The sequence below is a fragment of the Hylobates moloch genome, unplaced genomic scaffold, assembly GCF_009828535.3.
Source record: "Hylobates moloch isolate HMO894 unplaced genomic scaffold, HMol_V3 SCAFFOLD_8, whole genome shotgun sequence".
In the NCBI taxonomy this organism is placed as follows: Eukaryota; Metazoa; Chordata; class Mammalia; order Primates; family Hylobatidae; genus Hylobates; species Hylobates moloch.
The window spans coordinates 26,058,930-26,086,718 of NW_026652283.1; the positions used below are offsets into that span (position 1 = coordinate 26,058,930).

Sequence of the window (27,789 nt, forward strand, 5' to 3'; positions counted from 1 at the left end):
GTTGTCTTGCCCATTCCGTATTAACAGCAATTTCAGACTTTTTCACTTTCTTCAAACTTTCCATGTCACCACATTGCCCTTACAAAAGATGACTGTGCATATCACTTTGCCATGTTCACCATGAAAGTACAGCAGAAACCCCCTTATGGGATGTGGTTGGGACTACACATTGTTGCATTAACTGAAAAGGCTTATTAAAGCAGGAAATCACCAAAAAAGAAACATATATATGATGTAGACATTTTATTTTAACTTAAAACATAAGTGGGGCTGGGTGCAGTGGCTCACACCTGTAATCCCAGCACTTTGGGAGGCTGAGGTGGGAGGATCACTTGAGCCCAGGAGTTCGAGGCTACAGTGAGCTATGATGGTGCTACCATACTCCAGCCTGGGTGACAGAGAAAGACCTTGTCTCAAAAAACAAAAACAAAACATAGTGGGCATCCATTTGTTAATCATCTGAGTTAGAGCCAACACCTTTTGGAGAAGGTCCGTAAATTGGAGTTCTGCAAAAATAATGGCAATGGTTTATCATTGATGATGTCCAATTTGGACTTTTTAGGTAAAGCAATACAGGTGAAAATCCTACTCAATTTTGGGTTTTTTTTTTAAATCCAAACTTTTATGGTTGATTTTGCCCACACCTACTTTGACCCAAAAAAGTAGCAACTCACCTTTTAAAGGATTTTCCCAAAGCATAGCTTTCATTTAGTTTGATTTTATTTCACTCGATTTTATTTTAAATTGATTCCTTCAGCTCACATTGTTAAATATTATAAGTACAACTGGCATGAACAGGTCACAAAGGGAAGGGGGTTCTTTAGGGGAAAGAATCTATGCACAGAGCTCTCCTGCCATAAATCGGTTTCCTTTTCCTAAACTACCAGTTCACCTGCATGCGCAGCTCCAGCCTCCTTCCTGTCAATATGGAGGAGAGCTCCTTTTGTCGAAAGACCCCTTCACCTGGGCTCTGTATCTGATCTCCCCGCAACACCTCAGTCTGTCTCCCTCTCTTGTATCTTCAACATCTCCATCTTTTCTAAATCCTTCCCTTGGGCATTTAAACCTGCTCTGTTCACTCTGATCACAAACACAATCATCCTTAAGCCCCATGTGTTTCTCCAGTGACCACCCTCCTCTTCACAGTTGGGTTTTTATGAGACTTGCCTGCACTCCCAGGCTTCCTGCTTTCACTTCTCCTCCAATTCACTTCTTGCCTCACCTCCTCCACTGAAATGCTTCTCTTCAAGGTCACCAGTGACCTCTTGGTGTTCTTTAGCATTTATTTCTCTGGAATGTTAGTCACTGCAGACCACTTCTTCCCTTTCTTGAATCTTCCTCCCTCAGCTTCTGTGATACCTCACTCCTGGTTTTCCTTTAACCCGCTGGCCATTCAAATGTCAGAGTTCCTTTAGGCTTCATCCTAGGCCTGCTTTCTACTTGCTTTGTTTTCTGTGGTTTCATCCACTCCTATAGCTTTACTACCATCAACTGATGATAACTCTCAAACCTATGATTCCATCTTGATCTTCTCCTTAGCTCCAGAACAATGCAGCCAACAGCCTACTGGTCATATCTATTAATATGTTCCAGGGAGAACTTAACCTCAACCTGTCCAAAATGGAATTCATCACTTTGCCTTTCTTCCCCCACCTGCTTTTCCTCTATTGTCCTTATTTTTCTGAAGGGTACCGATATTTGCCCAGTTTCCAAACCAGGAACCTGGAAGACATCATTCACTTATCTCTCCTTCTTACTCTATACATCTGATCAACCACATTAGTCATTCATTCAACAAACATTCATCTATCTATATCAATCCTTTACAGGTTAGAGTTGCCAGTTTAGCAAATATAGGAGATTGGAGTTTCCAGTTCCAAAATGGCCACATAGAAGCAAGCTGGTTTCTCCCCCCACCCACCCACCCACCCACCCACCATTTCCCCCACAAGAAAACAAACAAAGAAATATATAGGACTGAGATCTTCACCAGCAACAAACCAGAGCTCAAGTATGAGGATGAGACAGTTCCTGGGGCCACAGAGAAATGGAAGAACTCTTAGACAGTGGTAGGAGAACCAGACTTCTGCATCTGCAATGCCCCTTCCACCCCATTCTGCAAGACATGAACCACATGGAAAATCCCCCTCCAACTTATGGTTTCTGCACTGGAAAAGTGAAATTGAGATGGTTAATAAGCTTCCTCACCTTTTTGGTTTTTCTGGCAGGAGAACTGTCCTTGCCTTAACCCACAAGTAGCATTAGGACTGTTTCATGGGAGAAATATCCCTAAGGATAGGCAGAGACAATTAGGGAGGCAGGGCTACCATCTTCAGCCCAGAAACTCTGCTTGTAACTTGGCCAAAGGAGACACCAGATAAAAGTGGCTGTTAGGAGGTATGTTCCCCAGGCCCCCTGGGCACGAACCCCTAGCCAGCCTTCCCACACTGCTGGGATAAGCCCTTTGGGACCGTCCCCATTTGGGACAGGCAGTGCTTCAGCCATTTATTATAGCCAAGGTGAACCTTAGCTTAAGATCAGCTAGAATTGAAAAGGAGGCAGTGACTTGAATAACTAATCCTTCAATGCAAAGACATAGACATATACTCACAAGAAACAAAAGCAAATGGGAAACCATGACCTTGCCAAAAAGACAAAGCAAAAATCCAGTGACTGACCCTAACAAGATGGCAATTTGTGAGCTCCCCAACCAAGAATTCAAAATAGCAGTTTTAAGGAAACTCAGTGATCTCCAAGATAACACAGAAAAACAATTCAGAAATTTATCAGGGAAATCTAACAAAGACATTGAAATGATTTTTTAAAACTCAAACAGAAATCTTGGAACTGAGAAATACATTTGCTGAGTTGAAAAACTCTAGAGGCTCTCAACAGCAAAATGAACCAAGCAGAGGAAAGAAACAGTGAGCTTGAAGACTGGCATTTGAAAATACATAGAGAAGGAAAAAATAAAAAGAACAAAAAGGAACAAAGACCACCTACCTACAAGATATAGAAAAAAACTTCAGAAGACCAAATCTAAGAATTATTAGTGTTTAAGAGGAAACTGAGGAACAGCAAAAGGTAGAAAGCTTGTTCAAAGAAGTAATGATAAAAAGCTTCCCTAAACTTGAGAAATATATAAATATGCAGGTAGAGGAAAGTCTTAGAACACCGAACAGATTCAACCCAAATAAAACTACCCCAAGGCATTTAATGGTCAAATTCCCAAAGGCTAAAGATGAAGTGAAGATCCTAAAAGCAGTGAGAGATAAGAAGCAAATAATATATTAAAAAGCTCCAGTTCATCTGGCCACAGACCTCTCAACAGAAACCACAGAGGCCAGGAGGGAATAGAAAAACATTTTCAAAGTGCTAAAAGAAAAAAAAAACCTGTCACTCAATAATATTGCATCCGCAAAATTGTCATTCACATTTGAAGGAAAGATAAAATCTTTTAGAGAAAAACAAAAGCTGAGAGAATTCACCAACACCAGTTCTGTTGTGCAAGAAAGGCTAACGGTAGTTCTTCAATCTGAAAGAAAAAAACACTAACGTGCAAAGGAAAACTATTCAAGGTATAACATCCACTGGCAAATACGCAGACAAACCCAGAAGACTCTATTATTATACTTGTGGTGTGCAGTCCACTCATAACTCTAGAATGAAGCCTAAACGATAAATCTAACAAAAACAACAATAGGTACAGCAACCTGTTAAGAGATAGGCAATATTAAAATAAATTGAGACAACTAAAAGTCAAAATGTGTGTTGGGGGTGGTGGAGTTAAAGTGTGGAATTTTCTGTGGGGTTGTTTTTTTTTTTTTTGCCTTTGTTTCTAGTCTTTTATTTGTGATCTAGGATAAGTTGTCATCTCTTTAAAATAACTTTTATATCTATAAAATGTTTTTTGTAAGCCTCAAGGTAACCACAGCATAAAAAACCTATAGTAGCTTCACTAAAAATAAAAAGCAACAATTTAAAACATACTACTAGAGATAATCACTTAACCACAAAGCAAGAGAGGAGTCTCAAAACACAGAAAACAAGCAACAAAATGACAGTAGTAAGTCCTTGCTTATCAATACTAACACTGAATGTAAATTGTCTCAATTCTCTAATTAAAAGGCATAGAGTGGCTGGGGATGGTGGCTCATGCCTATAATCCCAGTACTTTGGGAGGCTGAGGTGGGCAGATCACTTGAGCTCAGGAGTTCGAGACCAGCCTGGGCAACATGGCAAAACATGTCTCCACAAAAAATATAAAAATTAGCTGGGCACGGTGGCACATGCCCGTAGTCCCAGCTACTTGGGAGGCTGAGATTGGAGAATCGCCTGAGCCCAGGAGGTCAAGGCTGCAGTGAGCTGTGGTCGTGCCACTGCACTCCAGCCTGGGCAACAGAGTAAGACTCTATCTCAAAAAAATAATTTAAAAAAAGGCATAGAGGAGCTGAATGATAAATAAATAATATCTAACTACATGCTGCCTTCAAGATGCCCACTTCGCCTATAAAAATACACATAGACCGAAAGTGATAGGGTTGAGAAAGCTATTCCATGCAACTGGAAACCAAAAACAAGCATGACTAACTATACTTATATCAGACAAAATAGACTATAAATCAAAGACCATCAAAAAGATAAGGATGGTCACTATATAATGATAAAGGGGTCAATTCAGGAAGAGAACATAAAAATTATAAACATCTATGCACCTAACACCAGAGCTCCCAAAAATATAAACATTAATAGGGAGAGAGAGACTGCAGTACCATTATAGTACGGGCTTTAACACCTCATTCACGGTAATAGATCATCCAGACAGAAAAATCAACAAGGAAACAGTGGGGTTAAATTACACACTATATCTAATAGGCCTAACTGGCATTTACAGAAGATTTTACCTCACTAGTGCAGAATACATAGTCTTTTCATCAGCACATGGAATATTTTTCAGAATAGACCATATCTTAGGTCTGCATAAATTCAAAAAAATAAAAATCATATCAAATATCTTCTCTGACCACAATGGAATAAAACTAGAAATCAATAACAAGAGCAGCCTTGGAAAATAAACAAACATGAAAATTAAACAACATGCTCCTGAACAACCAATGGGTCAATAAAGAAATTAAGAAAGAAACTTACAAATGACTTGAAACAGAGGAAAATGGAAATACGACATACCAGAATCTATGTGATACAACAAAAGCAGTACTAACAAGGAAGTTAATAGCAGTAAATCCCTAGATCAGAAAAGTAGACTTTAAATAAAGAACCTAATGATGTACCTCAAGGAATTAGACAAGCATGAACAAGCCAAATCCAAAATCAATAAAAAGAAAGATATAATAAAAATCAGAGCAGAAATAAATGAAATTGAGACAAAAAAAATTAATGAAATGAAAAGTTGGCTTTTTGAAAAGATAAAATCAACAAAACTTTAGCTAGACTAATTTAAAAAAGAGCAAGAGAAAGAAAGAGACTCAAATAAATAAAATCAGAAATGAAAAATGGGACATAGAAACTGAGACCTCAGAAATACAAAGAATCATTAGAGACTATTATGAACAACTGTATGCCAACAAATTGGAAAACCTAGAAGAAACAAATTCCAGAACACATACAGCCTACCAAGATTGAAACATGAAGAAATAGAAAGCCTCAACAAACCAATAATCAAAGCCATAATAAAATGCCTCTTATCAAAGAAAAGCAGAGTTGATGACTTCACTGCTGAATTCTACCAACCATTGATTCATTCTCTTTTTGAGATAGGGTCGCACTTTGTCAGCCAGGCTGGAGTACAGTGGATGGCTCACAGCAGCCTCAACCTCCTGGGCTCAAGTGATCTTTCTGCCTTGGCTACCTGAGTAGCTGCAACTACAGGCATGCGCCACAACACCCAGCCAATTTTTGGATTTTTTTGTAGAGACAAGGTCTCACTATGTTGCCCGGGATGATCTTGAACTCTTGAGCTCAAGTGATCCTCCCACCCTGGCCTCCCAAAGTGCTGGGATTACAGGCATGAGCCACAGTGCCTGGCCTCTACCAAACATGTAAAGAACTAATACCAACCCTACTCAAACTATTCTAGAAAATTGAAGAGGACATTCTTCCAAGTTCATTCCATGAGGCCAGCATTACCCTGGTACCAGAACCAGACAAGAAAATATCACAAAAGAAGAAAACTACAGGTCGTATCTCTGATGGACATAGATGCAAAAATCCTCAACAAAATACTAGCAAACTGAATTCAACAATACATTAAAAAGATCATTCACCATGATCAAGTGGGATTCATCCCAGGGATGCAAGGATATTTCAACATATGCAAATCAATACATGTGATATATCACATTAATGGAATTAAGAGCAAAAACCATATGATTATTTCAATAGATGCCAAAAAACATTTTTATAAAATTCAACATCCCTTTATGATAAAAAGTCTCATCAAAATGGGTATAGAAGGAACATACCTCAAAATAATGAAGCGCATCTATGACAAACCCATGGCTAACACCATATTGAATAGGGAAAAATTGAAGGCCTTTCCTCTAAAGACTGGCACCACACAAGGATGTCCACTTTCACCGCTATTATTCAACATAATACTGAAAAGTCCTGGCCGGAGTAATTTGGCAAAAGAAAGAAACAAAGGGCATCCAAATTTGAAAGGAAGAAGTCAAATGAGCCTTGTTTGCACGTGACAAATCTTATACCTAGAGAAACCTAAAGACTCCACCACAAAACTATTAGAACTGATAAATTCAATAAAGTTGCAGGACACAAAATCAACATACAAAAATCAATAGTATTTATATATACCACCAGTGAACAATTTGTAAAGGAAATCAAAACACCCAGGACTCAATCTAACCAAAGAAGTGAAAGATCTATACAAGGAAAACAATAAAATTCTGATGAAAGACATTGAACAGGACACAATAAAATGGAAAGATACTCCATGCTCATGGATTGAAATAATTAATATTGTTAAAATTACAATACTACCCAAATTAATTTACAGATTCAATGCAATCCCTATCAAAATACCAATGACATTCTTCACAGAAAGAGAGAAAACAGTCCTAAAATTTATATGGAACCACAAAATACTTCAAATAGCCAAAGCAATCCTGAACAAAAAGAATAAAGCTGGAGGCATCACACTACCTAACTTCAAAATTTACCACAAAGCTATAGTAACCAAAGCAGCATGATTTTATGCCAGTATGCCAGTATATTGGCATAAAAACAGACACACATAGACCAGCGGAACAGAATAGAGAACCCAGATATAAATCCACGCATTTACAACCAACTCATCTTTGATGAAGGCATCAAGAACATACAATGGGGAAAGGACAGTCTTTTCAATAAATGGTGCTGGGGAAACTGGATAACTATATGCAGAAGAATGAAACTAGACCCTTATCTCTCAACATATACAAAAATCAAATCAAAATGGATTATCAACTTGAATCTAAGACCTTAAACTGTGAAACTACTAGAAGAAAACATTGGGCAAATACTCAAGGGCATTGGTCTGGGCAAAGATTTCTTGTGTAAGACCTCAAAAGTATAGGCCATCAAAGCAAAAATAGACAATTGGGATTACATCCAGCTAAAGAGCTCCTGCACAGCAAAGGAAACAACTAACAAAGTGAATAGACAACCCACCAAATTGGAGACAATATTTGTAAACATCACTAAATCATCAGAGAAATGTAAATAAAAAACACAGTGTGATTGTATCTATCACCTCAGTTAAAATGGCTTGTATCAAAAAGACAGGCAGTAACAGATGCCTACAAGGACATGGAGAAAGGAGAACCCTCATCCACTATTGGTGGGAGTATAAATTAGTACCACCACTATCAAGAATAGTATGGAGGCTGCTCAACACACTAAAGATAGAACTACCATATGATCCAGCAATCCCACTCCTGGGTATATATGTGAAAGAAAGGAAATCAATTTATCAAAGAGATAGCTGCACACCCGTGTTTATTGCAGTACTATTCACAATAGCCAAAATATGAAATGAATCTAAGTGCCCATCAATGGATGAATGGATAAAGAAAATGTGATATATATATACGCAGTGGAGTATTATTAAGCTATAAAAAAAGAATGAAATTCTGCCCTTTGCAGCAACATGGATAGAAATGGAGGCCATTACGTTATGTGAAATAAGCCAAGCACAGAGAGACAAATATCATATGTTCTCACTCATATGTGTGAGCTAAAAAAAGTGAATCTCATGAAGATAGACAGGAGATTGGTGGTTGCCAGAGGCAGCAAAGGGGAGGGGAATAAAGGCAAAACAAAGAATATCAATGTATTTATTGCTACTGAACTGCATTTAAAAATGGTAAATATATCTAAAAATGGTATTTTATTAAATTTGAGAAACTGTTTTCGGGCTTCTGTAGATGTACTTTCTCTGGACTGATGCGTCTGAGCCCCAGAAACTCAGCCGAGTGCCTCTCCTATGTGCTGCCACTGCAACCTTCCCTAGCACTTAACACATTGCACCTGACCAGAGCCAAGTGGCCTGCAATCTCCGTAGGGACAGGAACTGTATCTTTACGCATGCTTGCATTCTCCACTCCAGCACAGTACCTGACACATCGCAGATGCTCAAAAATAGTTATCAGTTGGCCGGGCGCGGTGGCTCACGCTTGTAATCCCAGCACTTTGGGAGGCCGAGGCGGGCGGATCACGAGGTCGGGAGATCGAGACCACGGTGAAACCCCGTCTCTACCAAAAATACAAAAAATTAGCCGGGCGTGGTGGCGGGCGCCTGTAGTCCCAGCTACTCGGAGAGGCTGAGGCAGGAGAATGGCGTGAACCCGGGAGGCGGAGCTTGCAGTGAGCCGAGATTGCGCCACTGCACTCCAGCCTGGGCGATAGAGCGAGACTCCGTCTCAAAAAAAAAAAAAAAAAAAGTTATCAGTTAAATACATGTTTTTAGAAACAAGTAAAGAAACTATTAGCTTTCCGGTTAGAAAATTTTGGACTTACGTTCTTGATTTACCACTTACTAGCTGTAGGACCTTGAACAAGTCACCCTCCTTGTTGTTACTCATTGTTAAATTGAGAATATTATCAAGTACCCTACAGAGTTGTTGTCAGGATTAGTGACGTAATAGATGTAAACCCAGAATGCTATGTCTGCCAGGTCAGAATTGCACGATAAAGAAGAGTGCCCTCCGCCTTAGTTCTCCCAAGCAGCAAGTCTTTACTGAGTTTAGTAGAATACTACTTGTTGAAATAGAAAGGGTGGCCACACGTGAACTTAATGCCATTTTTCTTTCTATTTTCCCCCCAACTGCATAAAAGCAAAACCAAATAAACAAACCCGAGAATTGAGCTGGAATCAATGCTTTTCTCGGCATTGTGTCAGAAGAACAAAACTTAAACTGGGGCCAGCAGATCCTTAAGCTCCTTAAGCCAGGCTCTGGGACCCTTGGGATTAAATTTTTAAAATCCTCTCTCCAGTTCTAAACAAAAGTAAACAAGGGAACCTTTTATAATGTGGTTCAAGGTGAGGCAGTAAACAAATGACCTATAAGCAGAATAATCAGCTTAATATGTACTAGCTGGAGGTTAACATTTGCATTGAGAAAGGTCTTACGGTCTTTTTGATAATTCACTGGGAGGTCACTCTGACATCCTCTACCCTCCTTCTCCAGCCACATGATTCTCTAAACCCCTCAGTCTCCCGCTCCTACACGTAGTCTACCAGTTGACCAAATAATGAGAGAAGAATGGAATTGTCAAACCAGAATCAAAGGGGTAAAAGACAGAAGGACTTTGAAAGAGGAGAAAGAGAAGGCAAGTGGAGGGAAACTGTCCATCCACTGCAGACTCAAGTGTATGTTGGCTCAAAAAGTTGAGGACTAAGGCCAGCCTAGGTCTCAGCCACCCTGCAGGCTTTGTGTGGGTCTGAAAACTTGACCTGATTATAAGCTCCTAAGTGTTCTAGACTGGCTAAACCGAAGACTGTTGTATTATAAATCATGCCACCCCTGCACCCGCTTCCATGATCACAAAGAAAACATAATGCCAGCATTATTAGATAAGCTGCAAAGGTCATCAAGGTGTTTCTTTGAACTACTCAATCGAAATACTTGCTCTGATCTTTACATAAACAACAGTTGGATGAACAAACATCTCATACTTTCGTTATCTTTATCTGTATAAGGGACAAAATCTGTCACCCGCTGCATACTTCTGAAAAAATTATAGGAACAAGTTGACATACTTTCTCAATTATACAGAATTCTCTGCAAAAATTAAATTATTAAAATTAATTGTGAGAAACACAGGAAACTGCTCATGGAGGGATCAGAGTAAGAGACTGACAGAAGGGAGTAATGAGGCTTCTCCTCCATTTCCTTCTTGGAAACTTTTTGTGCACAGAGAAAATGTGGTTGAAAATCTATTGTGCCTTGGATTGAGTTAAAGGTCACACCCAAGGATTTATACAGATTTAGTTCTCATCTGGTCCCTTGAAGGGGGGAAAAATTAAAATATCCAATATCAATCCATTGAATGATGCACTGATAACACAAATTATGTCCCACTCCCCTCTTGGTACATTGGACTTCTGTTTCTCTGGCTGGGTATTCCCTTTTGTCCTATAATACAATGACAAGCTCTTACAAGGCTGATTTTCCCCCACTGGAGAACCAAAATGAGGGGCTGAGCCCATTTCTTGGGCTTTAATGCCTGGCTACGTGGGTCCAAATCTCCAGCCAAGCCCTTCCTGTAGGACTGTTGAAAGACTCAAGCAGGCAGCCCTGCCTCTGCTGCCTCCCTTCATTCGTTCTCACCTCCGTCCATTCATCGGCCAGTTTTAGCTCATGATCCCTACTCCAATTATAATGGTCTCCTCTTAAGTCAATCTTATCAAATGCTGTGAGGAATGAATCTGTGGGCCACATGCAGGAACACAGCGTTCTTCCCAGCTCAGCTCTGCTCCTCTCAGGGGAGAGGTCTGTGGAGCCTCTGGCTGCCTGTCCTGTTCTGAGGGTCACACCTGGTCACCAAAACATACTCTCCTCAAGGCTGTTGACCTTCCTTTCTTGATTCAGGCCTTGCAATCCCTACCTTGGGAAGGAGGCGGGCACCCTATTTCTCTGTCCCTCCTCCCTCCCTGCCCACCCCTACCAACTAGGTTGGGCTGCCTGACAAGCACCACGTGACCTCGCCTGTTTCTTCTGATGCCCAGTTTCCACTGGACATCTGTGTCCTCATTACAAATGAATTTTATCAACTAGCTGAGGCTTCTTCTCACCTAGTTTGTTAAAATCCAACACTAGTAAGGCTAGGACCATTCCTTCAGTGAAAACAGTGTGCTGAAGATGAGTACCCTCAGCGGCTCCTGGGAAGCCATGCTTCAGGACTGGTAAATCAGCACGAGGAGGATCACAACCCAAAGTCCTCACAGAGGGAGCAGGGCTGCCAATCTTTATCTAAACCAGGAACAGAGAATAGGGGATGTTAAAAAGAATGCTCATTGGTGAAGGACTGTTCCTAGAGTTTTTCTAAGTAAGTATTCTTATAGCTATTTAGAAATTGACTTTCAAGAATATTTGCCTGTCTCATAAAATTAAATGATAACAATTCTATATTAAGGTAAAATGGGCTAAATCGTTTTAGGTGGTGTTTTCTTGGTCTTTGTGTGTGATTGGCTTCATACGGTGAGTACTGCAAAGGTGTGTCCCTGAACGAGGCTATCCTCACAGGGAAAGAATTGCTGCCCTGAATAATTCCTTGCAGGGAGTGAAAGAGAAATTTTAGAAACTTTACGAGACACTGATTTATTCCAAAGAATTCTAGATTTTGATAAACTTTACAAATTGCCAAGCTGAGGCTCTCATTCATCTTTTCTCATGTAAATAATAGAAAGATACAAATATATCTGTCATTTGTTTTACTACTACAGATAGTTGTTTACCATTTACTATTTGTTCTCTGTCCAAAATTTCAGATTACAGTTAATTCTCATTATACGTGGTAGTTCTGTTCTGTAGAGTCGCTGTGAACACTGAATTAGCAAATGCAAAACTGTTGCTCCTAGGGGAAATACAGGGTGAGGCTCTTTCAAGCCTCTAGTCACATTTTTTTTTTCTTTTGTAACATTATCTTTTGGAGGCTCAGCCTGACATTGTGGAGAGAGGGAGGCCCTGGGCTGGAGAGCACTCCGCATTGGGGTTATAACGGTCATCCATTTCTGTCTCTTCTCTTTCCCCCAACCTCCCCCTGCTGGTCCCCTCTCTAGTCACATTTTTATCAAATGATCAGTATGTAGCCTTGTTTTATGTGTGTTTCTGTTTAAAGACACTGTGCTCAATATTTACTGTTGATGCATTAACATCCAGTTCACAGCCAGCAACAAGGTTTATCTGACACGTGTATTTTCTCCACAAAGCACCTCACAACCTTCCTGAGCTTAGAAACACTGGACAGCACCTCAGCATTACACTTGGAGTCCACTTTAAATGAATATGTGCATTGTGTGACTCAAACTTTTGCCACTCTGCACGTGTCTGCCTCAACAGCATGAAGCATATTTATTTGGGGGTTGCAAATAAATTGTACTTAGTAGGTGGATTAGCAAATATGCAATCTGTGAATAATGAGGATTCGTGAGGAATAATGAGAACTGTGCATATTCTTGGTTCCATGGCCACTCCTGTCCCAACTACCCTCATTCTTGCCTTCTCTTCTAGAATCCTCCTGGGCCTGTCTTCCTGAAGTGAAATCCATCATAGGGACCTTTTATTACCACTCTTCAAGTCACCTTACATCTGTCCCTCTCTCTGCAGGGAATATCTGTGAACTGGCAGGAGTGGGATGCAATAAATTCAATCAAATTTAAGAGGTCATAGCTGATAGGACACTGTTCCAAGGATATTTACAATTTTGCAAGGACCTGTTCTTTAATCAGACTGAGGAATGAAGCTTTATCAGAAGGATTGCAGAGTCAGAGGGTGGATACTAGAGAAAGTGGGGGTAAAGAAGGCTCACTTCTTTTTTGTATAAATTAAGTTTGTATAAATTTTGTATAAATTGTACAAGTGCAACTTTGTTACAGGCATAGATTGTGTAATGGTCAAGTTTGGGCTTTTAGGGTATCCATTAATGGAATAACATACATTGTACCCATTAAGTAATTTCTCGTTGTCCACTCCCCTCCCACTCCTTCACCCTCCTGAGTCTCCATGGTCTATCTTTCCACATTCTACCACATTTTAAATCCAATCATCCACTGATGGACACTTAGGTTTATTCTATATTTTTGCTATTGTGAATAGTGCTGCAATAAACATATGAGTCCAGGTGTCTTTTTGTTCTTGTTGAAACAGAGTCTTGTTCCATTTCCCAGGCTGGAGTGCAGTGGCATAGTCATGGCTTACTGCAGCCTTGACCTCTTGGGCTTAAGCAATCTTCCCACCTCAGTCTCCCAAGTAACTGAGACTATAGGTGTGCACCACCACACTCAGCTAATGTTTTATTTTTTGTAGAATAGGATCTGACTGTGTTCCTCAGACTGGTCTTAAACTGCTGTGCTCTAGCAGTCCTCCCACCTCAGATTCCCAAAGTGCTGTGATTACAGATAAGAGCCACTATGCCTAGCCAGGTATCTTTTTGATATATTGATTTACTTTCCTTTGGGAAGATGCCCAGTAGTGGGATTGCTGGATTGTATGGTGGTTCTCTTTTCAGAAGAAGGTTCATTTCTGATATCCATCACTAAGGGACCACCTACTATGGGAATTGTAGCTTTCTTCCTAGGCCCATGGCTGTAAAAATGTCCCATGAAGTCTACGGTTCTGGAGTTCTGTTTGATGCCAACAATCTCAGAGTATTAGAGCCCGTGGCCTGCTCCTCCTGGGTCTCACTGAGCATTTCAAGTTGCTATCCCAATGGCCAAAGGGAGACATACCTGTAGATTGGCCCCCAGTTTTTAAGCAGGTAAAATTCTGGAGTTGAGCATCCATCATATCGTACAAGGTCCTTGGCCATGAGAGTACCTTCTCCAGGAATCGGCCAGATGGGAAGACATGTTCCGTGTCAGCCCTCCAAATGTGGTCAAGAGTCTTCCTTGCGGCTTGGGTACGCTCCCTGTTGTTCAAAGGTTTCTCATTATGAAAAGACCATTCTAACCAGAGCCTGCTGAGATAAAAGCTGCTGCCCCATCCTGTGCCGGGGCATGTGAGTGCTATTTCAGTGGCTGTGTCCACAGCTCTGAAAATCTATACCTTGGATGAAAGCCCAGCTAGAGAATGGAACATTCCCTTATATATATTCTCTGAAAAACTGTCACATATGCTCAGACATGAAAGAACAGAAAGGCTGACCCTGGCAGCTCCCCATGCTGCAGAATTTCAAAAATGCCTGCGGCCTCACCAAAATGAACTGTCTGAACAAAAGGAAGTAGAAAGAGTGAAAGGAGACAGAATGTTGGCCGATATGGTTGCCTCTCCTCCCTCCATCCCCAGCCTCCATCCCTCCAGATGTTTTTGCTGAGCTTCTGTCAGCCTTCTTGGCTTACCCTTTAGTCCCTGCCCCAGGGGGCTGAATTCAAGCAAGTACAGCAAATGTTGCACAAATCAAGAAAAAAGCCTGCCTTTTCCTGTTAACTAACATTAGTTTTAGTTTATTTTTAAAGCAACACATTGTTTTCCTAATTATAAGACTTGCCAAACTTATTGCAAAGAAATGAAAACTGCAGGTAAGCAACAACAGCAAGTGTCAAAAATCAAGTATCATCTCATCATCCAGATATAACCATTGTTGACATTTTTGTTTCTGTTAGCCTTTCTCTATGAATCTTTTTTTTGTGGGGGAGGGGGACAGGGTCTCACTCTGTCGCCCAGGCTGGAGTGTAGTGGCGCAATCATGGCTCATTACAGCCTCAACCTCCCTGGCTCAAGTGATCATCCCACCTCAGCTTCCCGAGTAGCTGGGAACACAGTCGTGCACCACCATGTCCAGCTTATTTTTAAATTTTTTGTAGAGATGGGCCACACTATATTGCCCAGCCTGCTCTCGAACTCCTGGGCTCAAGTGATTTTCCCATTTCATACTCCCACAGTACTGAGATTACAGGTGTGAGCCACCATGCCTGGCCCTCTCTGTGAATCAATATGAATAAATGTTTCCAATGGGATTACATAATGAATATTGTTTTGTATACTACTTTCTCCCCTCACTTGGCAATATATTCCAATCATATCTTCAGAGCACCTTTTTGTTTTAAAAGGACACTTCTGCATCCAATTATTTATAGGATGATAATGGGCGATAGGGTTGGAGTTTTAAAATGTTTCCATGTGAACGTTTTACAATTCTCTTTACCTGCCTTTTCTGTGGTATTAAACACATAGCTTAATTCCTATTTTCTATATTTTGGATTGGCAAATTTCTTTTTTTACTATTATACTTTAAGTTCTGGGATACATGTGCAGAACATGCAGGTTTGTTACATAGGCATACATGTGCCATGGTGGTTTGCTGCACCTATCAACCCATCATCTACATTAGGTATTTCTCCTAATGCTATCCTTCCCCTGGCCCCCCACCCCACAACAGGCCCCAGTGTATGATGTTCCCCTCCCTGTGCCCATGTGTTCTCATTGTTCAACTCCCACTTATGAGTGAGAACATGTGGTGTTTGGTTTTCTGCTCCTGTGTTAGTTTGCTGAGAATGATGGCTTCCAGCTTCATCTATGTCTCTGCAAAGGACATGAACTCATCCTTTTTTATGGCTGCATAGTATTCCATGGCAGAGCACCATTTTTAATAGCTGCATGGCCTTCCATTATCATAATTCTTTTAATCAATTTCTATTGTTGAACTTTTGCATTATTTCCAGGAATTAAATTGAAAATACATAGAAAGCATTTAACAGCCAGGAGGGCGTGGACCCATCACTCAGGATGACCAGGCTGTCAGACCAGAGCTGGGTTCTGGAGGCCCCAGACTGTTCCAGGCATTAACTTTGGTGTTTGAATGGCAGGGCCTAATTTCATGGGAGGATCCAGGAGGCAGGCATGTGGGGGCATTTGGGAGAAGCACTCCAAGTAGCATCTATGTATCATTTATAACAAATGATTTTTAATATTTTAACAGTCCAGTGGGCATATTGGTACAAGCTTTGTGAATATCAAAATATTTATTACTATTACAAATAGAATAGCTATGAATATCTTTATAGAGAGGTGTCTTCACAAAGATCTCTGATTATTCCTAGAGGCACATTTTCTGGGTCAAAAGACAAGATACATTTGTAGGGCTTTTAGTATAAAATCACAAATTGCTTTCAGAAGAACACAGTTTATAAGTTTAGCAAGCTTATTGTCTTTTTGATCAACTTTACCATTAAAACCTGCGTGCTGTGGAGTAGGATTTTTGCATCTCAGTTTCTCTTGCCCCACCAAATCTACTTATGGGTATCTATCCCCCCCCCAAAAAGAACAAAGTCTTGTATGTGCAAAAAGAAGCACAAACAAGGACATTCATTGTAGCATTGTATGTAATAAGAATAACAGCCCCCCAAAATTGAAAAGAAATGACATATTCAGGAATAGGAGGAATCAATGGCTTATATCCTTTAGGATAATTTATGTTGTGAAATATTATGCAATAATTAAAAAGAATGAAGAAGATGTATAAGACTAACATGGAATGTTCCATGACATATGAAGAAATAAAAAGGTTTAGGACAGAACATGTAGCATGATCACAGCAATGTTATATACAAAGAAGTACTGGAGGCCAGCCTCAGTGGCTCACACCTGCAATCCCAGCACTTTGGGAGGCTGAGGTGGGTGGATCCCAAACTCCTGAGGTTGGGAGTTTGAGACCAGCCTGGCCAACATGGCGAAACCCCATTTCTACTAAAAATACAAAATTAGCCAGGCGTGGTGGTGCATGCCTGTAATCCCAGGTATTTGGGAGGCTGACGCAGGAGAATCGCTTGAACCCGGGAGGCAGAGGTTGCAGTGAGCTGAGATCACGCCTTTGCACTCCAGCCTGGGCAACAAGAGTGAAACTCCATCTCAAAAAAACGAAATAACAAAGAAGTATTGGAGTATATAAAAGACATTATATGTATATAGATATGCATCAACACATGGATAAATGTCGTTGGGAAGAATACATATCAAGATAGTGATAACTCTGGGGTGAGAAGTGGAATTATAAGGCAAGTAAAGGGTTTCCTCATTTTTAAAGTCTGTATATTTTTATATTGTTTGAACTGTTACAATGAAAAGCTGTTCTTAGTGTGTAACCTGGTCGGCAGAGGGGGAGGAATGGGGTCTTGCTATGTTGCCTAGGCTGGAATCAAACTCCTGGGCTCAAGCGATCCTCCCACCTCAGTCTCCTGAGCAGCTGGGACTATGGGTGTGCACCACTGCACCCGACTATTGTGTGGTTTTTAACAATTATTTAAAGTATAAAATGAAAGGAATAAAATCAGTTTCTTCCTTTTCGTTTTTTCTTCCTTTTAATTTTTCCTAGTAGAAGAATCATTTTTTTCCCCAAACTTTTAAGTGAAATTTCACTGATGTATAAAACCTACCATCAGTGCTGGTCTAGAGCAGGGGCTCCCAACCCCCAGCCTGTGGACTGGTACCCTGTTAGGTACCAGTTAGGACTGGTAACCTATTAGGAACTGGGCCGCACAGCAGGAGGTGAGCAGCAGGCAGGTGAGCATTGCTACTGAGCTCAGCCTCCTGTCAGATCCGCAGAGCCATCAGATTCTTACAGCAGTGCAAACCCTACTGTGAATTGTGCATGTGAGGGATCTAGGTTGTACTCCTTATGAAAATCTAATTAATGCCTGATGATCTGAGTTGGAACAGTTTCATCCCAAAACCATCCCTCCCACTGTCTGTGGAAAAATTGTCTTTCACGAAACTGGTCCCTGGTGCCAAAAAGGTTGGGGACCTCTGGTCTAGAGGGCAGAGGTTGGCCACCCCGATCAGTTTCTCGTCCTTTTGGTGGCAGGCCTAACAACCCTCCCCTGAACCCTGACTCCCCAGGCCACACAAATTACTAACCAGCTTTGAAGGCCTGAGATCTGTGCAATCCCAGGAGCCTCACATGTGATTTAAGGTTCTGCCGTCACTGTCTTGAAATTGTTAATAATTTTTGAACAAGAGATCCTACATTTTCATTTTTCATTGGGGCCCCCAAATTATGTAGCCAGCCATGGTAGATCAGACACTCTCTGAGTTCTCTTTGTCCCACTCACAAAGTCTCTTGAATATATTAACTCATTTAATTCTCAAAATAGTCTCACGCGGTTGGTATGATTACATAGTGTTTTGTGAGTTTTCACAGTATCAGGACCACTCACCACTCCACCCAGGAATGGGGTCTTGGAAGTCCCAGCCTCTTCCTGAGAAGCATTCTGAGCAGCTGTCAGCATCTGGGTCTTGAAATCACAGCTTTGAATGACTGAAGGTTTCAGGCGACGTGTGGGCTCAAGTCTTTGCAGTCAAAAGCATGTCAATGCTAGGCACATCAGTAGCACTTTCATTGCACGGTGTTTCTTTCAAAGCATCTTCCTGATTTCTGTACAAAGTCACTGGGACTACAGGTGAAGTCAGAATCTACATAAGACATAATAATTTAAAACTCTGTAACCAGTACTTCTGGTTAAAAATAAAATGTAATATCTTTTTGTTATCTCATCTTAGGGGAGGTAGGATGGTTGATGTTTTAGCTGGAAAAAGAATGTGAGAAACTCTGTGTTCTATCTCATTCTTTTTTGTTTTGCACCAGCAGAAAGATTAAAATTTTCTTCTCATTCCTCACATATTTGCAGCTTCCTCAGTGTCTCCATTTTTCTCATCTGCTGTCAGCTGTATTGTTAAACGTCTGAGAAAAGGTTTTGTATGCAGAAAAGACTAATTGTGTCTGCTTGTGCTTAAATTAATATGCATTATTTAAATTACAAATTTAAAAACAGTTTTTAATCTAAATTTAACTTAAGCACATTAGTATTCTATTTATAAATTAATTTTTATTAAAAAAGCATTACTTTCACACATTCTTTGATTAATGAGTGTTCAATTAATGAATAAATTAAACAGATTAAATTCCTCAAACAATTAACCTCATTTACCAACTAGTTAATTAAACTTCCTGAAAGAGTTTAAATTAAATTTATGCATTTTATATATTTTCCTCTCAAACATTTCAAAGGCCTGAAGGGATTTATAAGCATAAGTAAAAGTTTTCTAAGCACTTATGCAATTCTTATAAATGGAATAAGTCAACTTATAAGTAGGGTAAATAAAGGTTTTTTAAAAGTTTAAATAATGTCTACAAACAATTAAATTTAATATTATCTACATTAAATTTTTGTGAGTGATAGAAACCCCTAATTAACATGGCTTAAAGATAGAGTTTTATTCTTCTATATAAAAATTCCCAGCCTGGCACAGTGGCTCACGCCTCTAATCCCAGCACTTTCGGAGGCCAAGGTGGGTGGATCACCTGAGGTCAGGAGTTCGAGACCAGCCTGGCCAGCATGGTGAAACCCCATCTCTACTAAAAATACAAAAATTGGCCGGGTGTGGTGGCGGGTGCCTGTAGTCCCAGTTACTCTGGAGGCTGAGGCAGGAGAATCGCTTGAACCCGGGAGGCAGAGGTTGCAGTGAGCTGAGATTGCGCCATTGCACTCCAGCCTGGGTGACAGAGCGAGACTCTATCTTGAAAAAAAAAAAAAAAAAAAGACCAGGCACGGTGGCTCACGCCTGTAATCCCAGCACTTTGGGAGGCCGAGGCGGGCGGATCACAAGGTCAGGAGATCGAGACGATGGTGAAACCCCGTCTCTACTAAAAATACAAAACATTAGCCAGGTGTGGTGGCGGGCGCCTGTAGTCCCAGCTACTCAGGAGGCTGAGGCAGGAGAATGGCATGAACCCGGGAGGTGGAGCTTGCAGTGGGCCAAGATTGTGCCACTGCACTCCAGCCTGGGCGACCGAGCGAGACTCTGTCTCAAAAAAAAAAAAAAGAAAAATCCCGATTTGAATGGTAGACTGGATAAAGAAAATGGGGTGTATATGTACCACAGACTACTACATAGCCATAACAAAGAACGAGATCATTCATTTGCAGCAACTTGGATGGAGCTGAAAGAGTTGGAGCTGGAGGCCATTATCCTATGCAAACTAGCACAGAAACAGAAAACCAAATGCCACACGTTCCCACTTACAAGTGGGAGCTAAACATCAAGTACATATGGGTTCAAACAGGGGAACAACAGACTGAGAACTACTTCAGGGTGCAGGATGGGAAGAAGGTGGGGATCAAAAACTACCTATCAGGTACTATGCTTATTATCTGGGTGACAAAATAACCTGTACACACAACCTGTGACACACAATTTATCTATATAACAAATCTGCACATGTACCCAGGAACCAAAAATAAAAGTTAAAATAAATAAATAAATAAATATTCATGATTTGGACAGGGATGGTGATTCTTTCAGCTGTCTGCTCTCCTATCCCAATGGGTTATCATTTAGGGTGTGGGCTTCCTCATTGCCCAAAATAGCTGCTCAAGCCATCACACTCACATCCTCACATCCCCACCAGTGAGGAGGAGAAGGGGAACAAAGGGCATGCCTCTCATTTTAAGTTGCCCATGACACTTCCACCTAACTCACATTGTCCAGAATTTAGTCACCTGGAGAGGAAAAAGAGGCAGGAGAATGTGGTTTTTATTCTGTGCAGGCACGCATTGGGCTAAAACCTCAGGATTCTGTTATGACAGCAAAAGGGGAGAATACATATTGGGAAATAAGTAGCATAAACCTATCACAAGTTCTCATCTGCCTTTAAATTAAAATTAAATCTAAAATTAATTTTAACTATTTTTAAAATTAGATCTAAATCATATGTAACATGTATTACCACTTCCCAGCTGCGTGACTTTTCTGTGAGACCATCTTTATCTGTAAAATGGAGACAATGATACCAACTACATGAGACTATTTTGAGAATTAAATGAGTTAATATATGCAAGGTGTTTAGGACAGTTATTGGTACTTAATAAATAGAGCTGACCCTTGCACAATGCCGGGGTTAGGGGCACCAACCCCACACACAGTCAAAAATCCATGTATAACTTTTGACTCCCCAAAGCTTAACTACTAATAGCCACCTGTAGACCAGAAGCCTTATCAATTACATAATCAGTAAATTAACACAGATTTTGTATGTTATTTGTATTATATACCATATTTTTACAATAAAGTAAGCTAGTGAAAAGAAAATGTCATAAAGAAAATCATAAGGAGGAGAAAACATATTTACTATGTTGGAAGTGAATCATAAAGGTGAATCACAAAGGTCTTCATCCTTGTCATCGTCATGTTGAGTAGACTGAGGAGGAGGAGAAGCCGGGGGTTGGTCTTGCTGTCTCAGGGGTGGCAGAGGCAGAAGAGGTGGAGGACGTGGAAGGGAAGGCAGGAGAGGCAGGCACACTCGGGGTAACTTTTATTTTCAAAAACCCTCATGTAAGTGGACTCTAGCAGTTCAAATCCGTGTTCTTCAAGGTTCGACTGTTCTACAAAAGCCTTAGCTCTGTTGTGCAAAGGAAAGGAAATGAGACTCACAGGGCTTGTCTTGGAAAACCCACACCAGTGCCCAGAAACCACTGCTTCCTTTTCCAACAGCCCAGAAACCATGTCCTGACATCAATTTCAAGCCAGGTTTTAGAAAGGAAGACATGGTTTGTGTGCAAGGGCATGATATGACCAAGTCAGTCCTGGCACAGAAATCCTCGCTACCTCCCTTCTGCCAGTGAGCTTGTCTGCCTTCCTGTCTTTTTCCCTTTTCTTTCCTCCTTTCTGAAATCTAGGAACCACCCCACATGTTCACGTGCCTGATATAAAATGGTGTAATATTTGCATGTAACCTATGCACATCCTCCTATGTATACTTTAAATCAGTTCTAGATTACTTCTAATACCTAAGACAATGTAAATGCTATGTAAATATTATATTGTATTGTTTTTAAACTTTTATTATTTTATTGTTGTATTGTTATTTTATATTGTTTAAGATATTTTTTAGCTTTTAGGTTCAGGAGTACATGTGCAGGTTTGTTATGCAGGTAAATTGCATGTCACAGGGGTTTGGTGTACAGATTATTTCATCATCGAGGTAATAGCATAGTACTCAATAGGTAGTTTTTCAATCCTCATCTTCCTCCAACCCTCCACCTTCAAGTAGGCCCCAGAGTCTGTTGTTCCCTCCTTTGTGTTCATGTGTACTCAATGTTTAGCTCCCACTTACAAGTAAGAGCATGGAGTATTTGGTTTTCTGTTTCTGTGTTAGTTCGCTTAGGATAATGTTTAAAATACTTTGGATCCACAGAACCCACAGATAAGGAGAGTTGGCTGTACAGATATGATGATGAATATTTATTTATATAAAAGTGTCTTCCACCATTGCCTTCTCTTCTGTTTAATTGGTTAAAACATTCATTGAATTACAATTACTTTTATACAATACAATTTGTCAGACAAACTTTCTTTTCATCAACTTCTATGTAAATTTAAATCCCTTACCTTGGCATTTAAGAAAAATCCCCTTCCCTGGAAATCTTTCTTCCCTCTTCTTCATTCATCAGAACAATATTTGATTCAGGTCTCTTTTACTGTGTGAAACTCTTGGAAAGTATTAGAAAATCCACGCTACCCTTCTGTAGGCATTCTTTCCATAATTCTTTCTCTACAATCCTGTAGCACTTACATATGCCATTATTTGCAATCAACATGTACTAACTATTGTTGTTATTTATCTTTATCTAAACTGAAGTTAAAGACTGTTTGGACATCCTTTTATTCCCTGCCTTACTTAACACAAAGCCTTAGATTTGCAACTGATGAATATTTGATAATAGAGATGAGGTTGCTGTTACCACCACGTAAGGGGATTTCACAATGATGTTTTTTTCCTAAGTATCTATGAAGCCCTGTAGGAACTACCTGCTCTAATTTCGTTCATTGGACGTGCTAACAATTTCTATAGTTCCAGCTCTGACATCACTCTTGCTTAGAGTCTAACGGGAGAGCTTCAGCCTTCAAGGACTTTCTTTACTATCATAGGAAATGACACAGTTTCTCTCCCTCCCCCTTACTCCCTTTTCTTTCTTTGAACTCAATTTCCTTAAAAACAGTGATTTTATCATTTTACTAAAGGGCTAGAAGCCAGGGACTTCCCAGATGTAGAATGAATAATATTCTTTTTCTCCCGGAGGTCAAAATCTTTGCCGCCTGAGGTTTTATGTATTTGACTCCTCCAGACTGTCACTTCTCTTTTTAACGCCTACTGTGTTCCAGGAGCTTTATGTACAATAAAGCCACTGCATACCTACAGTAAGCTGCAAGGTAGCTATTGTTTCCCCGTTTTGTTAATGAGAGAAGTGAAGCTCGGAGGTATTCAGTAGTGTGCAGATATCTGTCTGTACTGGCACAGTTTAAAAAGAGGCACATTCAAACCAGCGTAGCCTACTTAACTACTAGTTTCACAATAGTAATTGAGAGTAAATTAAAATATTACAAACCCCTCCAGGGAAAGGTGCTCATTAAAAGGCTTAGATTCCTGTGGGAATATAAATCAACACATATTTACTCCCCTCTAAGTTTACTTCCTGAAATCTCTGGGCCCTCGGCGAAGCCTTTTGCTAACATATTTAGGGCTTAGGGTTTTCTCTGGGATCCCACACCCTTCTTAAGTGTCATGTCTCAGGACTCATTGGGCAGGGGGTGGCCTGGTGGCTGGCAGGTGGGACAAGCTGGGACTACACCATCCCTCCTGCTAGAGTGGAGCAGATGTTGGGGTTAGAGCCAGCTGCCGGCCTGGGAGGAAGTCCGTTTCTGCAGCACCAAGAGGTTACAACACTGGATGAGAAGAGATGGCTCAGGCAAGCTGTCAAGATCAAGGTCATGAGATCCAAGATGCAACTATGAGGATGCCCTGTGTTTGTGGGTGCTGCTGTTTGTGATTCTTCCCGTAGGCTGGGAACTTCACTTACGTTCTCTATAATCTTTATTTCTTTATTTCTTTATTTATTTTTTGAGACAGAGTCTCGCTTGTGTTGCCCAGGCTGGAGTGCAGTGGCACGATCTCGGCTCACTGCAACACCTGCCTCCAGGGTTCAAGCAATTCTCCTGCCTCAGCTTCCAGAGTAGCTGGGATTACAGGTGCTCACCACCATGTCCGGCTAATTTTTGTGTGTTTTTAGTAGAGATGGGGTTTCATCATGTTGGCCAGGCTGGTCTTGAACTCCTGACCTCACGTGATCTGCCCGCCTCAGCCTCCCGAAGTGCTGGGATTACAGGTGTAAGCCACCGTGCCAGGCTTCTCTATAATCTTTAAAAAGGGTTTCCCAAAGCACAATCCATGAAACACAATGCTTTGAGCACAGAAAAGGCTCTGGGGTCAAATAAGTGTGAGAAACAAATGCACTGTTCCCAACCCACCAGGGAAATTGGATGACTAACAGCTCTCAAACTATGAAAATAAGCAAAAAACAAACACACACAAAAAAACCTTGCAATCAACAAGCCATACCACAAGCAGTTAAAATATGAATATGTAATGAGCAATGTGTCATGAGAAATCTTTATTAAAAAGAAGGAGAGAGAGAAGATGGCAGCCCAAATACAAAGTGAAGAAATCATTTTTTCCTAAAAGAGAGAAAACAGAAGCAGGTTTAAATACAGAAGCAAAGCAACAGTGCGGAGGTAGAGCCTGAGGATGTCAGAAGTATACTTATACATGTTTCCTCAAAGAAATTGGGAGCTCCCAGTGGAATGCCAGCAGAGGCACCCAAGCAGAGGTTTTGAAATTGCAAACAGCGTTTATAATTAATGGAATAGAATCCCCAAAAACCAACAAGGGTCTGAACAAACGGAGCCTTAGGAAAGAGAGTGCACGTATGCTTTCTCTGAGATAGAAGGGGAGTGGGAGATGATGAGGGAAAACACGGGAATATTTTGAATGGAAAAAAGGCTACACACAGTTGTTTGGCAGTGGAGAGAAGATTCTCATCAGCTGGCCTTGATCAGCTCAGTAAGGCAGAGGCGAGGTCACCGCCCACAGAGGGAGCTGGCAGCGTTCAGGGGCTGGCAGAGTGGGAAGGAGCTGAGGAAGACAGAAACCAGCTGTTGGGGCCTATATATTTTGGAGTTAACCAGAGACTCAGAAGAGGCCAGGTGCAGTGACTCATCTCTATAATCCTGGCTCTTTGGGAGGCTGAGGCAGGAGGATTGCTTGAGCCTAGGAGTTCGAGACCAGCCTGGGCAACATGGTGAGAACCTGTCTCTACAAAAAACAAAAAGATACAAAAGTTAGCCGGGTGTGGTGCTGCGTGCCTCTAGTCCCAGCTACTCGGGAGGCTGAGGTGGGAAGATGGCTTGAGCCCAGGACGTTGAACCTGCAATGAGCCTGGGCAACAGAACAAGATCCTGTCTCAAAAAAAAAAAAAAAAAAAAAAGAGGCCGGGCACGGTGGCTCATTCCTGTAATCCCAGCACTTTGTGAGGCTGAGATGGGCAGATCACGAGGTCAGGAGATCGAGACCATCCTGGCTAACATGGTGAAACCCCCATCTGTACTAAAAATACAAAAAAAAAAAAAAAAATTAGCCGGGCATGGTGGCAGGTGCCTGTAGTCCTGCCTGAGTAGCCACTCAGGAGGCTGAGGCAGGAGAATGGCGTGAACCCAGGAGGCAGAGCTTGCAGTGAGCCAAGATCCTACCACTGCACTCCAGCCTGGGCGACAGAGGGAGACCCTGTCTCAAAAAAAAAAAAAAAAAAAAAAAAAGGAGAGAGAGAGAAAAGCGTTTGGCTGAGTACCTGTGAGAACCCAGTGTGTTAAGTGTGGTCTATACAGTGCTGCTTTAGGGCATGGTCCCTGGAGCCAGACTAACTGGATTTGGGTTTAAATCCAAGATCCCTTCCTTTTCAAAAGGTGGTAAGAATTAAATTAGGTAATATATGTAAAACACTTGGAAGACTGCCTAGCACATTAGTAACCACTCAGCAAGTAGTAGCTATTACTATTATTGTTATTTTGTGATGGAACTAGTCGTAAGAATTTTGTGATTTTTCCTAAAGAAATATGAGGTCACCCAGGACAACCAAAGGTAGGAGCATAGTCATGACATAAGGTGGGGACTGAAGGCTGGATACTAGCCCAGCAGGCACTGTGGAAGAGCTGTTGATGGAGTCTGGTTCCTAACTAGGTAGGGCATGCTGTACAGACCATAAGAAAAGGGACACATCTGAACTTGAGCTTTTGGCTGAAGAAATGCTCAGGGTGATAATGAGACCTAAAATATTGCCATAAAAATTGTGCCTACCATGTATGCATTCATTCCATTCCTTTGACAACATTTTTTGAGCACCTATTGTGCGTCAGCCACTCTACCTGAAACTTCTTCCTCACCTGGTGCCTTTAACGTCTCAACAAGCCAATTAGGTAGATCTTAGTAAACCAATTTTTCAGACAAAGAGATTAAATTTTAACCCAAACCAAAAAGCTAATAAATGACAAAACCAGGTTTCAAACACTGATGTGATTCTAAAGTTTATGTTTTTAAGAACTGTTCTGTATTTTATCTCCATGGTGCTGAATGTTTTTGATAGGTGAAGAGGAGGGTCTTAAGAGCAGGGGCTTAGGACTTGTAAGGTCAGACTGTTAGGCCCTTTCCATGGGTGCTGAGTTCACCAAGAATAATGGGAGAGGGAAATGTGAGCCTGGCACTGAAGTCCTGGAAGAAGGTGAAGGTGTGTCGTAAAAGTGTGATAATAAGAGGAACTTCGAAGGAGACGAGGTCACAGAGGTGTAAAGTAGGAGCATCCCTGGTTTGAAAGAAGATCAAATGCTTGGGCCCAGTGCAGTGGCTCACGCCTGTAATCCTAGCATTTTGGGAGGCCAAGATGGGCGGATCCCTTGAGATCAGGAGTTCGAGACCAGCCCGGCCAACATGGTGAAACCCTGTCTCTACTAAAAATATAAAAATTAGCCAAGCGTGCCTGTAATTCCAGCTACTCAGGAGGCTGAGGCAGGAGAATCACTTGAACCCTGGAAGTGGAGGTTGCAGTGAGCTGAGATTGCACCTCTGCACCCCAGCCTGGGCGACAGAGCGAGAGTCTGACTCAAAAAAAAAAAAAAAAAAAAAAAAAAGGAAGATCAAATGCTTGCTTGTTACTGGTAGAAGACACGTCCTTCATTGTCAGTCTTTGAGCCTCTGTGGGAAAGCCAGATGTTCTGTTCAGGTGAGAGAAAAAAGGAGCAGATGTGGCAGAAGAAGCTGAGGTTGGAAGAGCATCCCAGAACACCATATCAGAGGCCAGGAGATGGGTGGACAGAGGGCTGGGGTGGAAGAAGGACTTGGTTTCCAGAGTTAGCAAGAGAAGTGAGGAGGCTGAGAGGCAGGCTAGAAGGGCAAGGTAGAAGCCAGTCAGGAGAGCACTGCACACCTGGAATCTTGTGAGGGGGGTTACAGGCACTACATTCCAAGTGAAATGTCATAAAGGGAAAGTCCAACTGCACACTTACCTGCCTTGGTGTTTACCACTCAAATGGTTCCTCTCTGCCTTTGGTGCTGAGGAAAGGAGGCTCTGGCACCACAGGAACAGGAAAGCATGACTGTTGCTAGTCTATTCCATTGAACTCATAGATATTCGGGATTACCAAATTGGGAAGAGCAAAGCTATCTCCAGGTATA

General features: G+C 41.2%; 1 protein-coding gene and 1 long non-coding RNA gene across 4 annotated transcripts in view; one reads left to right on the forward strand and one right to left on the reverse strand.

Annotated features, from left to right (window-relative positions):
- Nucleotides 1–437: 437 nt before the first annotated feature.
- On the reverse strand, nt 438–27,718 carry LOC131384072 (uncharacterized). 2 transcript variants are annotated; one of them, XR_009214566.1, is made up of 5 exons: nt 27,621–27,718; nt 21,361–21,630; nt 18,389–18,644; nt 13,967–14,145; nt 438–506 (listed from the first exon to the last, which is right to left on the reverse strand). It is a non-coding gene; the product is annotated as an uncharacterized LOC131384072 (long non-coding RNA). The 2 variants fall into 2 exon arrangements; XR_009214565.1 differs by lacking the exon at nt 21,361–21,630 and having other exon boundaries at nt 27,621–27,707.
- The window catches only part of SMCO2 (single-pass membrane protein with coiled-coil domains 2), a 34,129-nt gene continuing 33,975 nt past the window's right edge, over nt 27,636–27,789 (forward strand). For both annotated transcript variants that reach the window (XM_058442932.1, XM_058442938.1), the window contains exon 1: nt 27,636–27,784. The gene's annotated coding sequence lies outside the window, so the exon portion shown is untranslated. The remainder of the gene's footprint in view (nt 27,785–27,789) is intronic.